Raw genomic sequence first — 13,320 nt, forward strand, 5'->3', positions numbered from 1 at the left:
TGTTTCAAAAACATGTCATTAATATTTCAAGCTTAATGTTCACATAAGATAATTTGGTGGATTTCTTAGCTCTCAGTAAGGTGGAACTCACCACCATTGTACTTCTACAACTCAGCACTAAAGCAAAAGTGATGTCTAAAGCATTTATAGGCTTATTTGGCATGGATTCGGTTTCTCAAAGAAATGATTTTGGAGACAGATTTATTGGGTTTCTCAAAGAAATGATTTTGGAGATAGATTTATTCTGCAGAAAACAGTTTTTTCTAGTTTCAGGCTTCCTGAAGAACTAGAAACATTTCGAGTTCTATATCTATGAATCATTAATCTTTTGGTAAGGATTTTTATGCTTCTCTCCATTATTTGTTTTCCATTAGTATGATTGTCATGTTTCTGAAGAGAATCAGATTGCAGAAATCCTACCAAACGGCACTAACTATAAGATAGTGGACATTATTTTAGGCCATAATTTAAAACAATAATGCAGTGATGTCATAGTCATACTAGTCGATTTCAATAATTCTATTATTTTCATAAGCTGAATAGTCTGCTAGAGCTTTGCGTTCAAAGTAAGGTAATACTATTTAAATCACTGGCTGCTGCGTTAGCGAATTAGCCCTTTTTTAGACCCTTAATAAAAGAAAACCCCTTTAAACGGCCGCGAGCTTTGATCAGGTGGCTCAAACCCAACGGTACAAAGTGTACAAGCCACCACGTAGAGTGCTAGGTGGCGTGTCAACAATTAATGATGCTTACCAGCCAAAAAAAAATCAGCTTACGGGCACGAGTAGGCAGCCCATGCGGACCGTGATAGCTACATACTTGGCTCGCCAGGACCATAGGGGATTCTTAGTTTTCTCCCGCAAAAAAAAAAAAACAAAAACAAAAATTACAGGCACAATGATTTAAGGGGAATGACTTTACTGAAATTTCTCCCTGCATAAATTTTATTACGTATCTAAATATATTATATTTAGATGCATATAAAAAATATATACCAAGAAAAATTAAAATAAATAATAATTTAGGATCGAGGGAGTATTCCACATCTTAGATCTGGTTTGAAAAAAAGGGATTTCAGGATCCAGATCCCTAGAATTTATTATAAACTTGCACTGGATTCTAAAATTTCTACAACAATATTCTTGGAAATGGGCCCTTGAAATTTTACAATATACAGTTTTTTCTTTCAAAACCATGTGATTAATATTTCAAGTTTATTGTTCACGAAAGATCATTTGGTTGGTTTCTTAGCTCTTAGTAAGGTGGAACTCACCATTCTACAACTCAGCACTAAAGCAAAAGTGATGTTGTGGCTGAGCGGACGATTTGGCACGGGGCGGATCGCTATGATTGGTGATTTTGTCAGGTGGCTGTGGTTTCGAGGATGGTTGGATCTTTAGTTCGGATTAAAATTCATGTCACAATGAATATGTGAAGACTAGTTAGAAGGATTAAATATGAGATAATTATAAAACTAATTACACAGATGGAGGCTAATTCGTGAGACGAATCTATTAAGCCTAATTAATCCATCATTAGCAAATGTTTAATGTAACATCACATTGTAAAATTATGGACTAATTAGGCTTAATAGATTCGTTTCGTAAATTAGTCTCCATCTGTGCAATTAATTTATATTTAATATTTCTAACCAGTATCTAAATATTCGATGTGAATTTTAGGTGTCGCCGAATAAACAAACACTTCAATTTTTTAGACACGGTTTGGCTATGGTCAGAGGCGCAGTTTCTGAGGCGTAGAATCTGGTCAGTGGCGCAGGCTACGGTACAACTGTACAAGCCACCACGTAGAGTGCTAGTACTTGGTAGGTGGCGTGTCAACAAAATCTTGCGCACTGTTTTAACAAATGCGGCTGATTGTTTTTTTAAACTATTAAGGTTGATTTTAAAAGCCTTAAGACACACGTTTATCATGTGAGTAGCAGTAACATTGAAGCTACAGGATCGGAATAGAGGGAGTTGATGTCGACGATGAGATAACTTGGAACATCTCGAATGAGGCCTCCATAGAATGATTAGAAAAAATAAGAATTGTCTGTCCTAAGAAATCTAAGGGTGGAAAAAAATTACTTTGAAGTAACTAAAGAGAAATAACAAGAAGACACTTGATGAGTTGAGTGAACCATGAGCAGTTACAATAAAATTTAAATTGTTGATCTCGGTTTAGATTTTTTTTTAAAAAAATTCATTGGAAATCTTCTGAGATTTGTTTGAAGTAACTAAAGAGAAATAACAAGAAGACACTTGATGAGTTGAGTGAACCATGAGCAGTTACAATGAAATTTAAATTGTTGATCTCGGTTCAGATTTTTTTTTAAAACGTTTTCATTGAAAATCTTCTGAGATTTGTTTGAAGTTGAGAGCATGTGAATCAATTCATTGTGGATTGTGCTTAAATGATCTATCCTCCATATTAGAAAAGGTTGGTTACAATTTGGATATTAATTGAAAAATCTTTTAAGAGCATTATGTTTTCTTGTGTATGATCAAGTGCAGGATTGAACATTGAAGGGCAACGCTGATTTCTATTGAAGACATACTCAAGAACAAGCAATGTTTGAGCCTGGGGGATTGTTGGCGCTCGTTAATGATACTTTTTTACCCTATTTATCTTTAATAATGACATAAATTTAATACCTAAACTATTGATCATACCTAATAATCGAGTTGTTTTCACATATACATTGTATTTTGGAGGATATTCTATTTTCGCAGAAAATTGGACTATAATGGAGCATAATTGGACAAAAACCTGAACAAGCAACGACCCAGAGAAAGACAAAGGCCAACAGGCCAAGAAAGGGCCTAGGCTGATCGGCCTATAGAGCCCAAGCCGATCAGCCTAGGATCATATGGAGCCCAATCGTGCTCATTCTTGCCGCGTAATCCTCCATGATGCCTTATGGGCTAAGTCTCTGAAGATATGGTAAGATGATCTTGGGATCAAAGTGAATCAAGCAAAGACTTGGAAGGTTATGAAAGAATCATTCTTATCCCGAGGGAATCGACGTGCCAGGCCAACATGCAAGTGCAAAGAAGACTGTAGAATACCTGAAAAAACTTCGAGACGAAGGGAAGCACACGAGGGCAAAAGGAAGGCCCAGGACGATCGGTCTAGACCCCCCTCGACTTCTCCAGACTATAAATACCCCGATTCTCCATCGAGCACAGGGATACATTCAACGCATTCGAGGTAAGCAACAGAGAAGCAGTAGGAGCCTGAGGGACACCACTTCTGAGAGCCGAGGGCCATGCAGTTGTCTAGGGATTAGCGTAGCTAAGCCCTTGCTGACGTGGGAATCCTGCAAGAAAGATCCATGTCGGAGTTTTGGAGCTAGGTGCAATATTCCAAAAATTTGTAATATTTGTATGAGTAAAATTTGCAAAAATTGAAAACTTTTTGTTTGAATTGTTTGCTCGTTTGAAAAGGTAGTTAATTTCTCTCATCCCTAAATTCCATTTAAAAATTTGTGTGGATTGATTTGGATCTTCATGGATTTTATTTGCATGTTATGTTTGAGTGTGAGTTTGAATTTTGAAATTAGTTCAAAATTCAAACTAAATCTAAATCTATATAAAAACCTAAACTAACCTAACCCCCTAACCAGACCGGCCCGCTAACCTAACCACCCGTCGGCCCGCTAACCCAAGCTCGCTCGCGCGCGCCTTCGCTCTTGCATGGCCCAGCTGGCCCGCTCGCTCGCGCCTTGCTCCAGCCCAACCAGCTGCCAGGCCGCTGCCGGCCCGGCTCGCTCGCGCCTGCCAGCCCCGCAGCTAGCCCAGCTCGTTCGCCCAGCGCACCCGCTCGCCCACTCCCTCTCTTCCCCTGACCAGCCAGACCCACCTGTCAGCCTGCCCGGTTCCTGTTCTTCTTCTTCCTCACGCCGTACAGCACGCGCCCGGCGCGTGCTCGCTTAGGGACGGATGGGGAAGCGCGCTGGTGCGCACTCCCGGGTGGGGGCGTACCCGTGTCCCCCTTCCAAGAGGTTCCGCCGGTGGGGAAGGACCTCCATGTCCTTGCCCATGCCTCCAACCCTAGCTTTCAACTGCCGAATTTGCGCCATGCTGCCCAGCGACATGGACACTGGGGATGGATGGCCGGCGCCAACCTTGCCCCTCCACCGCCTTGTCGTGCCCTTAAATAGAACCCATCGCCCCTCTTGCTAATTATCGGATTTATAAGCCCGACAGTCCACCAGGGGGTTACCCAAGTGATTGATTTGTAGGTGGAGGTGATTGTGAAACCAAGAACTTGAAGGTGATTACGAGAACATGAGGGACATGAGGGTTTTAGACAGGTTTGGACCTCCGGAGAGTAACACCCTACGTCCTGTCCTGTATGCTGGTGCTTTGTATTGCTTAAGAGTTGATGTGGGATTGTTGGGATACCCTCGAGGAGTGCCTTTGGCCTTCTTATATAGGCTAGCGACGTAGAGTTACAAGTCGGTTTGAATCTAACCTATTCAGTAGTTACATGGAAGGTAATCTGAGTCGGACTACAATACATGTCCCGCAATATCCGGGCTGATTTGAATCGCCTAGCCTCCTTGGCATGTACTCCAAGTATCTTCATGTCCTTGGCCCGCACGCTTTGGTCGGACGGGCACACTTGTCAGGTCCGGCTAGTATCCTGGTCGGTGGGGACCCATGGTGTACCCATATCTTCAAGCCCTCGAACGATGTGTAGGTGAACAAGAACTTGAGGTCATCGCAACAAAGATTGGAATGTAGTCGGCTGAAGCTGCGATGGCGTCATGGTGACAGAGAGGCTGCACAATGTTCAAAAAAGAAGAAAAATCCGAGCGAACGTGGAGCCAAATGCGCAGAGTGAAGTCAAGTGCCGAGTTGATGGATGTTGGGCATCCAGCAGGTCAAAGCGAATGACATGGAGCGCGTCGCAAGACACACTATATAGGAGTAGCCCCCGAGCATTGAAGCGATTAGTATAATCGGTCTAATGGTCAAAGAAGAAAAAAGTTGATCACAACAGCAAGTCCAAGTGCCTGAACACAAGGATAAGTGAAGCCACGGAGGCATGCAACCATAAGTAGGCGCCTAGCCCCCGAGGACGAGGACTAGCAAAGCCGCGGAGGCACGCCGACCTGAATTAGGCACCCAACCCCCAAGGACGAGGACTGGTGGAGCCACACCGAGTCGCATCCCGCCCCGAGACTGAGAGGTTGGCCAGACGACGGGAGGCACACCGAGTCATTTGCGGCGCCCAGCCCTCGAGCCTGGGAGCCGGACGAGTTGCGGAAGCACATTAAGTTGCCTCCCGCCCCGAGCCAAAGAGGTCGTTGGGCGACAGGAGGCACGTTGAGTCATCAGCGGTGCCCAGCCCTTGAGCCTAGGAGCCAAACGAGTCACAGAAGCACATCAAGTCACCTCCCACCCCGAGCTAGAGAGGTCGGCCGAGCGACAGGAGGCACGACAAGTAGTTTTTAAGCTATAAAAGGATAATACAAACATTATGTAGCATAGTGTAGATCATTTAATAATTTAACAACTCAGAAGTTCAATTCACTAGAGAAGTAAACTCTTGTGCATCCTGCTCTTGTAGGCCAAGTAATTTCCCTAGGTAGTTAGCCTGTTATGTTTAAGCACCAAGCCTTGCTGACCACTGCTCATGGAGAGGACAGCTTATCTCAGGCTATAGCGCTAGGGCTGACCTGATGTTCGCATATAGGAGATGCGCAGGATGAGTCAAGGTTTCACAGATTAAGGCATGCACTACCCGAGTACTTTAGCAACCGTTAAGAGGGACGGACAAGCCACAAAGCAGCCGGAACTGTGCGGAAAAGCACCAGCGTGACCTGGGTGTTGGGATACGAGGTAGAGTACACTAGCGTAAAAAGAAATTTTTCTACCATGTAAACTAGGAATAACTGTTGTTATAGATCACGGGATTACCACTCGACGCATAGGTGCGGAAGTTGTAGAAAAACATCGAGGTAGCAAAGTCGATCACACATCGACGCAATGTAGTTGAACACGTCGACGTTGAGCAGCTCCTCAGCAGCTCATCCACGTGCAGTGACTCCCTCCTCGTGCCTCGGCTCGTCAGGTTCGTCGTCGGCTTGTCAGGTTCCTCGTCGAAGCTCTCGTCCGGCGGCTTGTCCAAGTGATGCAGATGCAACACCTCCAAGGTATCCACAGTGCGGGGAGGAAGCGTCGTAAGCCGGACTACTAGGTCCGCAAGTTGCAACAAGGCGAGGGCGTGGGAGGCGCGACTGCTGCTGGTGCGAAAAGGGATTAAACCCTAGGGCACCCCCACCCCACATTAGTACTCCTAAACCGGGTCCAATTCAGATCACATCCGAATTGGGCTTCCAGCCCTTTAAGTGTGTGACCCTATAGGTTCATATACGTATAAACATGGCCCGAATACTCCTACTCGGCCAATAGTTAGTAGCAGCCTCTAGCAAGACATACTAACTCCTATACGCACACGAAGATCATATCAGACGAACCATCACAGCATCACGTGCATGCTATTCCCTTTGTCTCACGATATTCGGTCTAGCTCCAAGCCGACCACTCTTTCTCGATGCTATGATATGGAATCCCTTTCTAGGTTAACTCTTAACCTCATGTAGCATGGCCATACATTTCCGGATCCGATCACTCGAGGGGCCTAGAGATATCTCTCTCAAATAGAGAGGGGCAAATTCCATCTTGACTGATCATCCCTCACAGTATGCTTTTTGACAAACCCGAAAGCTACCTTTATAACTACCCAGTTACAGTGTAGCGTTTGATAGCCCCTATGTAAGTCGATCCACATCTTGAGTACATACGACAGTCTCAGGTCTAAGGACAAAGCATACACTTTGTGTAAAGAGAGAACTATGTAACTCGTGTTGGGTCAGTCCTAGCACATGTCTCTACACATGCCCACATTATTAATTTGACATCTCCATGTCCATGACTTGTGAAACATAGTCATCAACTAGTACATGTGCTAGTCTAATATTCATGTGTGTCCTAACATGAACTGCGACTAGGGACAACTGTTAAAATAACCATACAAGTAAAGAGTTTCACATACAATTCACATAATTGCAAATCAATTCAAGTAGCCTTTAATGGATATTCAAGGAACACAATATAAAATATGGATACAATGGAATATCATCATCTCTATGATTGCCTCTAGGGCATACCTCCAACACTAGGCACCCATGGGGTGTAGCCTCCGACCGCCCGTGTAGTAGACGGACCAAGCTGTATAAGCAGTCAGCGTGCGACAAAGGTGGTCGGCGAAAGTCATGGAGACATAGGAGAGCCGAGGCGGTCTGTGAAAGTTATGGAGACATGGAGGAGCCGAGCAGTATGTAGATATACAGAAGTTGTAAAGTATTTAATTATAAATAAGACTTAGCTTGATCCGTGGTTGAGTTGAAGAGTCAGCGTCTTGTCCGAGGGTCTAGGTGGTCGACGTTGTCGTAGGCGCGTCCACATCGATTGTTGACGCTGCCCTGCGCGCGATAGGTTGCCGATGATACTGCTGGTGCTGAAGTTGCTAGAGCCCCGACAATGCCTGGACTGTAACCGGCCACCGTGCGAACTATATGGTTGCTGATCCGTGCATCACGTGCAGGCTGATCCATCGACGATTGGCCGATTGGGTTATGGTTGCGTGACTTGCGTCTGTACACTAGTAGTGTTCAAAGTACAGCGATCAACTGCCTTGTGCACACAATGTCCCAGCGTTGCCCCGCACACGCTATTGTCGGTGCCGATCGCCTCGAGCTCGCAGTTGCCGGAGCAGACGGCGCCCATGCCCCAGTTGGTGCACCAGGTAGCACTCAATCCGGCTTTCAGAACCGGGCGTGGGTGGGTGGGCGAGCACGAGGAAGTTCTTCATGCTCTTGGGGAAGATGACACTAGGGCGAGATGCCATCGAGCTTGCTGGGGAGGATCTCACAATCTCCCCTACCTGGCGCGCTAACTGTCAGATTTATAAGCCCGGCAGTCCACCAGGGGGTTACCCAAGTGGTTGATTTGTAGGTGGAGGCGATTGTGAAATCAAGAACTCAAAGGTGATCGCAAGAACACGAGGGATACAAGGGTTTTAGATAGGTTCGAGCCTTCGAAGAGTAACACCCTACGTCATGTATGCTAGTGCTTTGTATTGCTTGAGAGTTGATGTGGGATTGTTGGGATACCCTCAAGGAGTGCCCTTGGCCACCTTATATAGGATGATGACCTAGGGTTACAAGTCAGTTTGAATCTATCCTACTCGGTAGTTACATGGTAGGTAATCTGTGTCGGACTATAATACGTGTCCTGCAATATCCGGGCTGATTTGAATCGTCCGGCCTCCTTAGCATGTACTATAAGTATATTCATGTCCTTGGCCCACACGCCCTGGTCGGATGGGCACACTTGTCAGGTCCGTCCAGTATCCTGATCGGTGGGGACCCATGGGGTACCCAAATCCCTCACTAATCATCCCAAGCCCCCGAGCTCGGTCCGTAGCAACCACCGCCACCTGAGAGGAAGAGAGGGAAGGAAAGAGAAGAAGAAGAGGGAAAGGAGGAAGAAGAAGGGGAAGGAAGAAGCCCGCGGGGGAGAAGAGAAGAAGGAGGAGAGAAGAGGAGAAGGAGGGAGGCCGCCTGGGAGCCCGAAGCCGCTGTCGCCCGAGCACCGCCGCTGTGAAGCCGGAGCCGCTGCCGTCTTCGCTGAGCCTCACATGAGCGCCACCCCTTTCCTCTCCCTCGCCTCCTTAGCTTTCGTAGCCTTGACCGTAGTAGTAGCCCCCGCTCATCGCCTCGTCGCTGGCCGCCGTGAGCCCGGGACACCGGAGCCCCATGTGCCGCCGCGGCCGGGGGTTGTCCCGAGCCCTCGCGCATGTGCTAGCAACGCTCGTGCTCGCTGCATGCCGCGCCGTGCGCGCTCACCCACTTGCTCGCACCGCACGCCACCGCGTGCCATCAGCCACGCCATGCCGTGCTGCTCCAAGGCCCACGTGGCTGCCACATGGCGCTGACATGGCAAGCCGGGCCGACCTATGGGGCCCACTGACAAGCTAACCTCATGGGGCCTATTGTCTGGTGAGGCCCACTGACCAGGCTGCCACGTGGACCAATCAACCGCTGACACGTGTCACCTTTTATAAATAATTAAATACATCATTAATCTTTAAAAATTCATAACTTATTCATTTTTACTCTGAAAAATATGAAACCAGTTGCATTAAATTTGTAGAATCGAGCCCGTGCTGTTTGTAGCTAGTTTGGTGTTGTTTCGATCTTCTAAATTTGGCTTTCTTGCAGTTTTTGCCTAGATGTATTGCCGTTTAATTTATGTTTCATCGTATCTTGTTATGTTCAGACCCAAGCTACGACCAGGAAGATCTTCAAGTCCCCGACTACGCTGAGGAGGACCCAATCAACTACGAACAAGGTGTCATGTCACTCCAATCATATAGATCCTATGCATGCTTAGTTGCTAGTTCTCTACTTATATTGCTTGATGATGATGGATTGCATAGCCAATGTTTTTAGCCATGCCTTGATAATTATTTATCCTATTTTCTTTATTTACCTACTCTCGTGGACTAGCTATAGACCCCTAGCTAGTCCATCGCTCATACATCCATATACATGCTTTTGAGTTATGGATGGGCATTTGCCATGGATTTGGTGATGGGATTCCTTGAACACTCTCACGTGTGTTTTGGGTGAGTGTGACTCCTTGATGTGTTCTTGGTGAGAGCGAGCCATGGTTGGTACTGAGGAGTGCTTTGTCAGGAGAGAGCTTTTTGAACTCTCTCTATACCCCATACCTGTGGCAGGTACCTTGTTTGTTACTGAGGAGCAGGTGGCGTATTTGTATGTTGCTGGTGCTTTAGCACATACTTGTTGGTAGAGTGCTCGCTCTTAGACGCTTAAGGACCAAGTCAGTTTACCTACAGTCACAGCAGCTACTTTTCGTACTTACCGCTCACTTACATTATGGGCGGGGTTCGGTCCGAGACTAGTAGTAGGTAGTGCTCTGCTTGTAGGCGGATTGGAGGATTGTGTAAGGAGTTCAAGGCATTGGCCTGCTCTGACCAGACTGCACCCCAGTGTGCGTAGGTTTCACAGCTTGAGGTCCTCACTGGTGACGGCGTGCCCTGCAGCAGAGGACGGTTCTAGACTTGAGGAAACAGGAGAGAGCTATCCACTTACTAGGGCTCCGGCTGTTAGGTGGGGTTTGAACGGATCGCTACCGTTCAGGCTCTACGTACGGGTACAGTTGTACAATCTCTGCAAAGTGTATAAAGCTAGAGCTATAGTCCGTGTCCACTGGTTATGGATAGTGTTGTTGACTACCGCTACTTTTGACTAGACGTCTCTTTGCTTCTACCTTCCCCCTTTTGAGATAGGTCGACATTTGCCATTGAGATGTGAGGGGAGGGAGCTCTCACATCGCCTAGTGTGTTTGAGTGCTGGACTCTTGGGTGAAGGATCCGGTGGTTTGTGCTAACTTCCTTATTTAAGGTGTTGACCTTGGAGATGATATTGCTTTGTTGCTTCCTTGATTGCTGTTGTTGCTGCTACATAAACCCCTGCAGCCATATAGGTTTTTCCCATGCATATAGTATAAGTCCCCCGTTTCCTTGGCTTGCTTCTTTTGGAAGTTAACATGGCCTACCCGCTTCTCGGGTAGATGGTGGCTTTTCAAGGTCGGAGCCTGACTACGACTTTGACAACGACGCTGGGAAGACTAGGGATCGTTCTTCGCTTGAGTCATCTTTGGAGATGGAGTTCGCCATAGCTTTTGGTTCCGCTACGTAGATGTTTTACCTTTCTTGATTCAGTCCTGATGGACTTATACCGGCATGTGCCACTGAGATGTACTCATAGTCATGTTATCCATAATATTTGTACTCTGTTACTCTTTTCTTTTTCTCTATTGGTATGGATTTGTAGTGTTTGAGATAGGGATTCGCACGTGATAAGCTCTGATTCTTTATTTTAATATAAGAATGCATACGCACAGCTCGCGCGCATCGCCGCTTTTGTTCTCGCCTCTGCTTTCGTTTTGTTTAATGATGGCAACCGATGCGGCTAGAGGCGAGAAATCTATGGGGGCGAAAGCAGGTAGAGAGACAAAGAGAGAAATGGAGGGTTCTTGGTTGTAGAGCTAGCTGCTCTTGATCTTTAGCAGGTCGTTCGGCAGAGCTAGAAGCCGCTGCCGCTGCTGGCTTCTGCTGTTAGCTACTGCTTGCGGCTTCAGACGGTGGATAACGGCCGTTTGCGCCACTCCAGCTCCAAACTTTAGTTACTCACTATTACCTGCAAACAAGCATCTATGTTGTTTCCAAAAGAATTTATCCACCAAATAATTTAGCAAGTCTCATTTGGCTATTCTTTTTTATAAAATGAAACTATTGTCAGGCGTGGGACTACAAATCATTCGAAAATTATTGAGAATTAAAAAATGTAAGGTTGTTAAGAATAAAGAAAATAAATTGTTTCCCTACGGATGGGAGCGAGGGAGCGGTGGTAGCTGCTCCTTAGCAATTTTCGGTCTGTTTTCCCTACGGATGCGCTGCTACGTTCCAAAATTAAATTTCTAACGGTAAAAGGACCTACAACATTTAAATTTTGTCGCGCAAACATAACCAACACACTGGAGGGTACGAACGTACACACCAACTACTACAATTTGTTACATACAAATTACAACATTAACGTACACAACATACACCCATCATTTACATCAAAGAGATTCCCGCCGCAATCCAATCTCGCACACTGGCCATATCAGGAGTAGCATTTGCTGCCACCCATTCGGACACCCCATAGTCCGGAGCTCGCACCATGGTCGAACCTGTAGTACTTGCATCGGCAAGGTCCAGCAAATAATTATGGAGTGCAAAGCAAGCAATAACAAGCTTCGTTTGCTGATCTCGAGAGTATAGTGGAACTTCCCGCAGAATGTGCCACCTAGATTTCAGCACGCCAAATGCGCGTTCGACCACATTGCGAAGACTGGAATGGAGAAAGTTGAATTTCTCCTCCAATGTGTCCGCCGTCCTTCTGCTAAACTCCTCCAGGTGATACCTGGTATTTCAATATGGCCCCAGATACCCTTCTCGAACTGCATAGCCCGAGTTGACCAAATAATATCGGCCTACATATAATCAAAAATATTAAACATTAGTGCACCACATTTTGGTAATTAGTGAAGTACCATACCTGCAGGTGGATGGGGGTAGTTCCTTGCCGCCATACAATCACGCAACACCGCCATGTCGTGATAGGATCCTGCCATCCCCGCTTCTACATACGTGAAGCCCATGTCCATATCGACTATGGCTAACACATTGAAGCTCGTCCACCCTTTTCTGTTAATAAAATCCACACGGGACTCACGCCCGACCAGTACTGGAATGTACGTACTGTCTAGAGCACCTATGCACCCATCAAAGAACGGTGCATATTGGTTTAGCTTATGATTCACCTTAGAGTACGCAGGATCCTTTGGAGCGATGACTGTCTGGGCAAACGAATACATTACATTTGCTACATGTGCCATCTTCCTACTAACTGTGTCCAAACTCCAGTCAAATCTTTCTCTAATTTGACGGCAAGCCTGCTGTGTTGCACACGCCCACACAAACATAGCTAAAGCCTCAACAGATTCTACCCCTTGCGACGTTTTCAATCCATGATTGTTAACCAACATGTCATGCAATTGAAGGAACGTGTCGGGATACATACGAAAATTATCGAAGCACCGCCGCCTGTCCCAGAGGTTCAGCTCAACCAATTGCCGTCCCGTCATGCGTGGCAGATCAACTGGCGGGTTCCGTCCAGGACGCTGAATGCTGCGAACCTCCGCATATGCGGCTGCAGCTCCTCCTAAACACTTCAGATCGAACACAGAACTGCTGTCGCTGCCGGTGTCACTATTTTGTTCCTCTACACTACTCATACTTGAGCGAACCTGTGCATGCACAATCGGAGGGGCATCAGCAAACCCACCTTACTTGTCACAAAAAAAAAAAGCAAACCCACCTTACACATAGGTACATATTCATTTGTTTCGAACCTGTGCAGTGCCTGTAAAGTTCACTCTCCCCCTTCCTTGAGCTGACGCAGAAGTAAACCAATGCTCCTGCTACTGATGAGCGGAGGACCACCAATGCCCTACTGAAGTACCTGTCCAAAAGTTAAACACAACAGACAACAAAATTCCGAATAACTTCAAAGCACTGTAAAATGAGACAAGGTAAAAAAGTTCTGATCAAACTTAGTGAGGCATTTGACTTGAAAGAAACTTAACTTGAAAACTTAACAGAAAC

The sequence above is a fragment of the Setaria italica genome, chromosome III (assembly GCF_000263155.2).
Source record: "Setaria italica strain Yugu1 chromosome III, Setaria_italica_v2.0, whole genome shotgun sequence".
NCBI lineage: Eukaryota > Viridiplantae > Streptophyta > Magnoliopsida > Poales > Poaceae > Setaria > Setaria italica.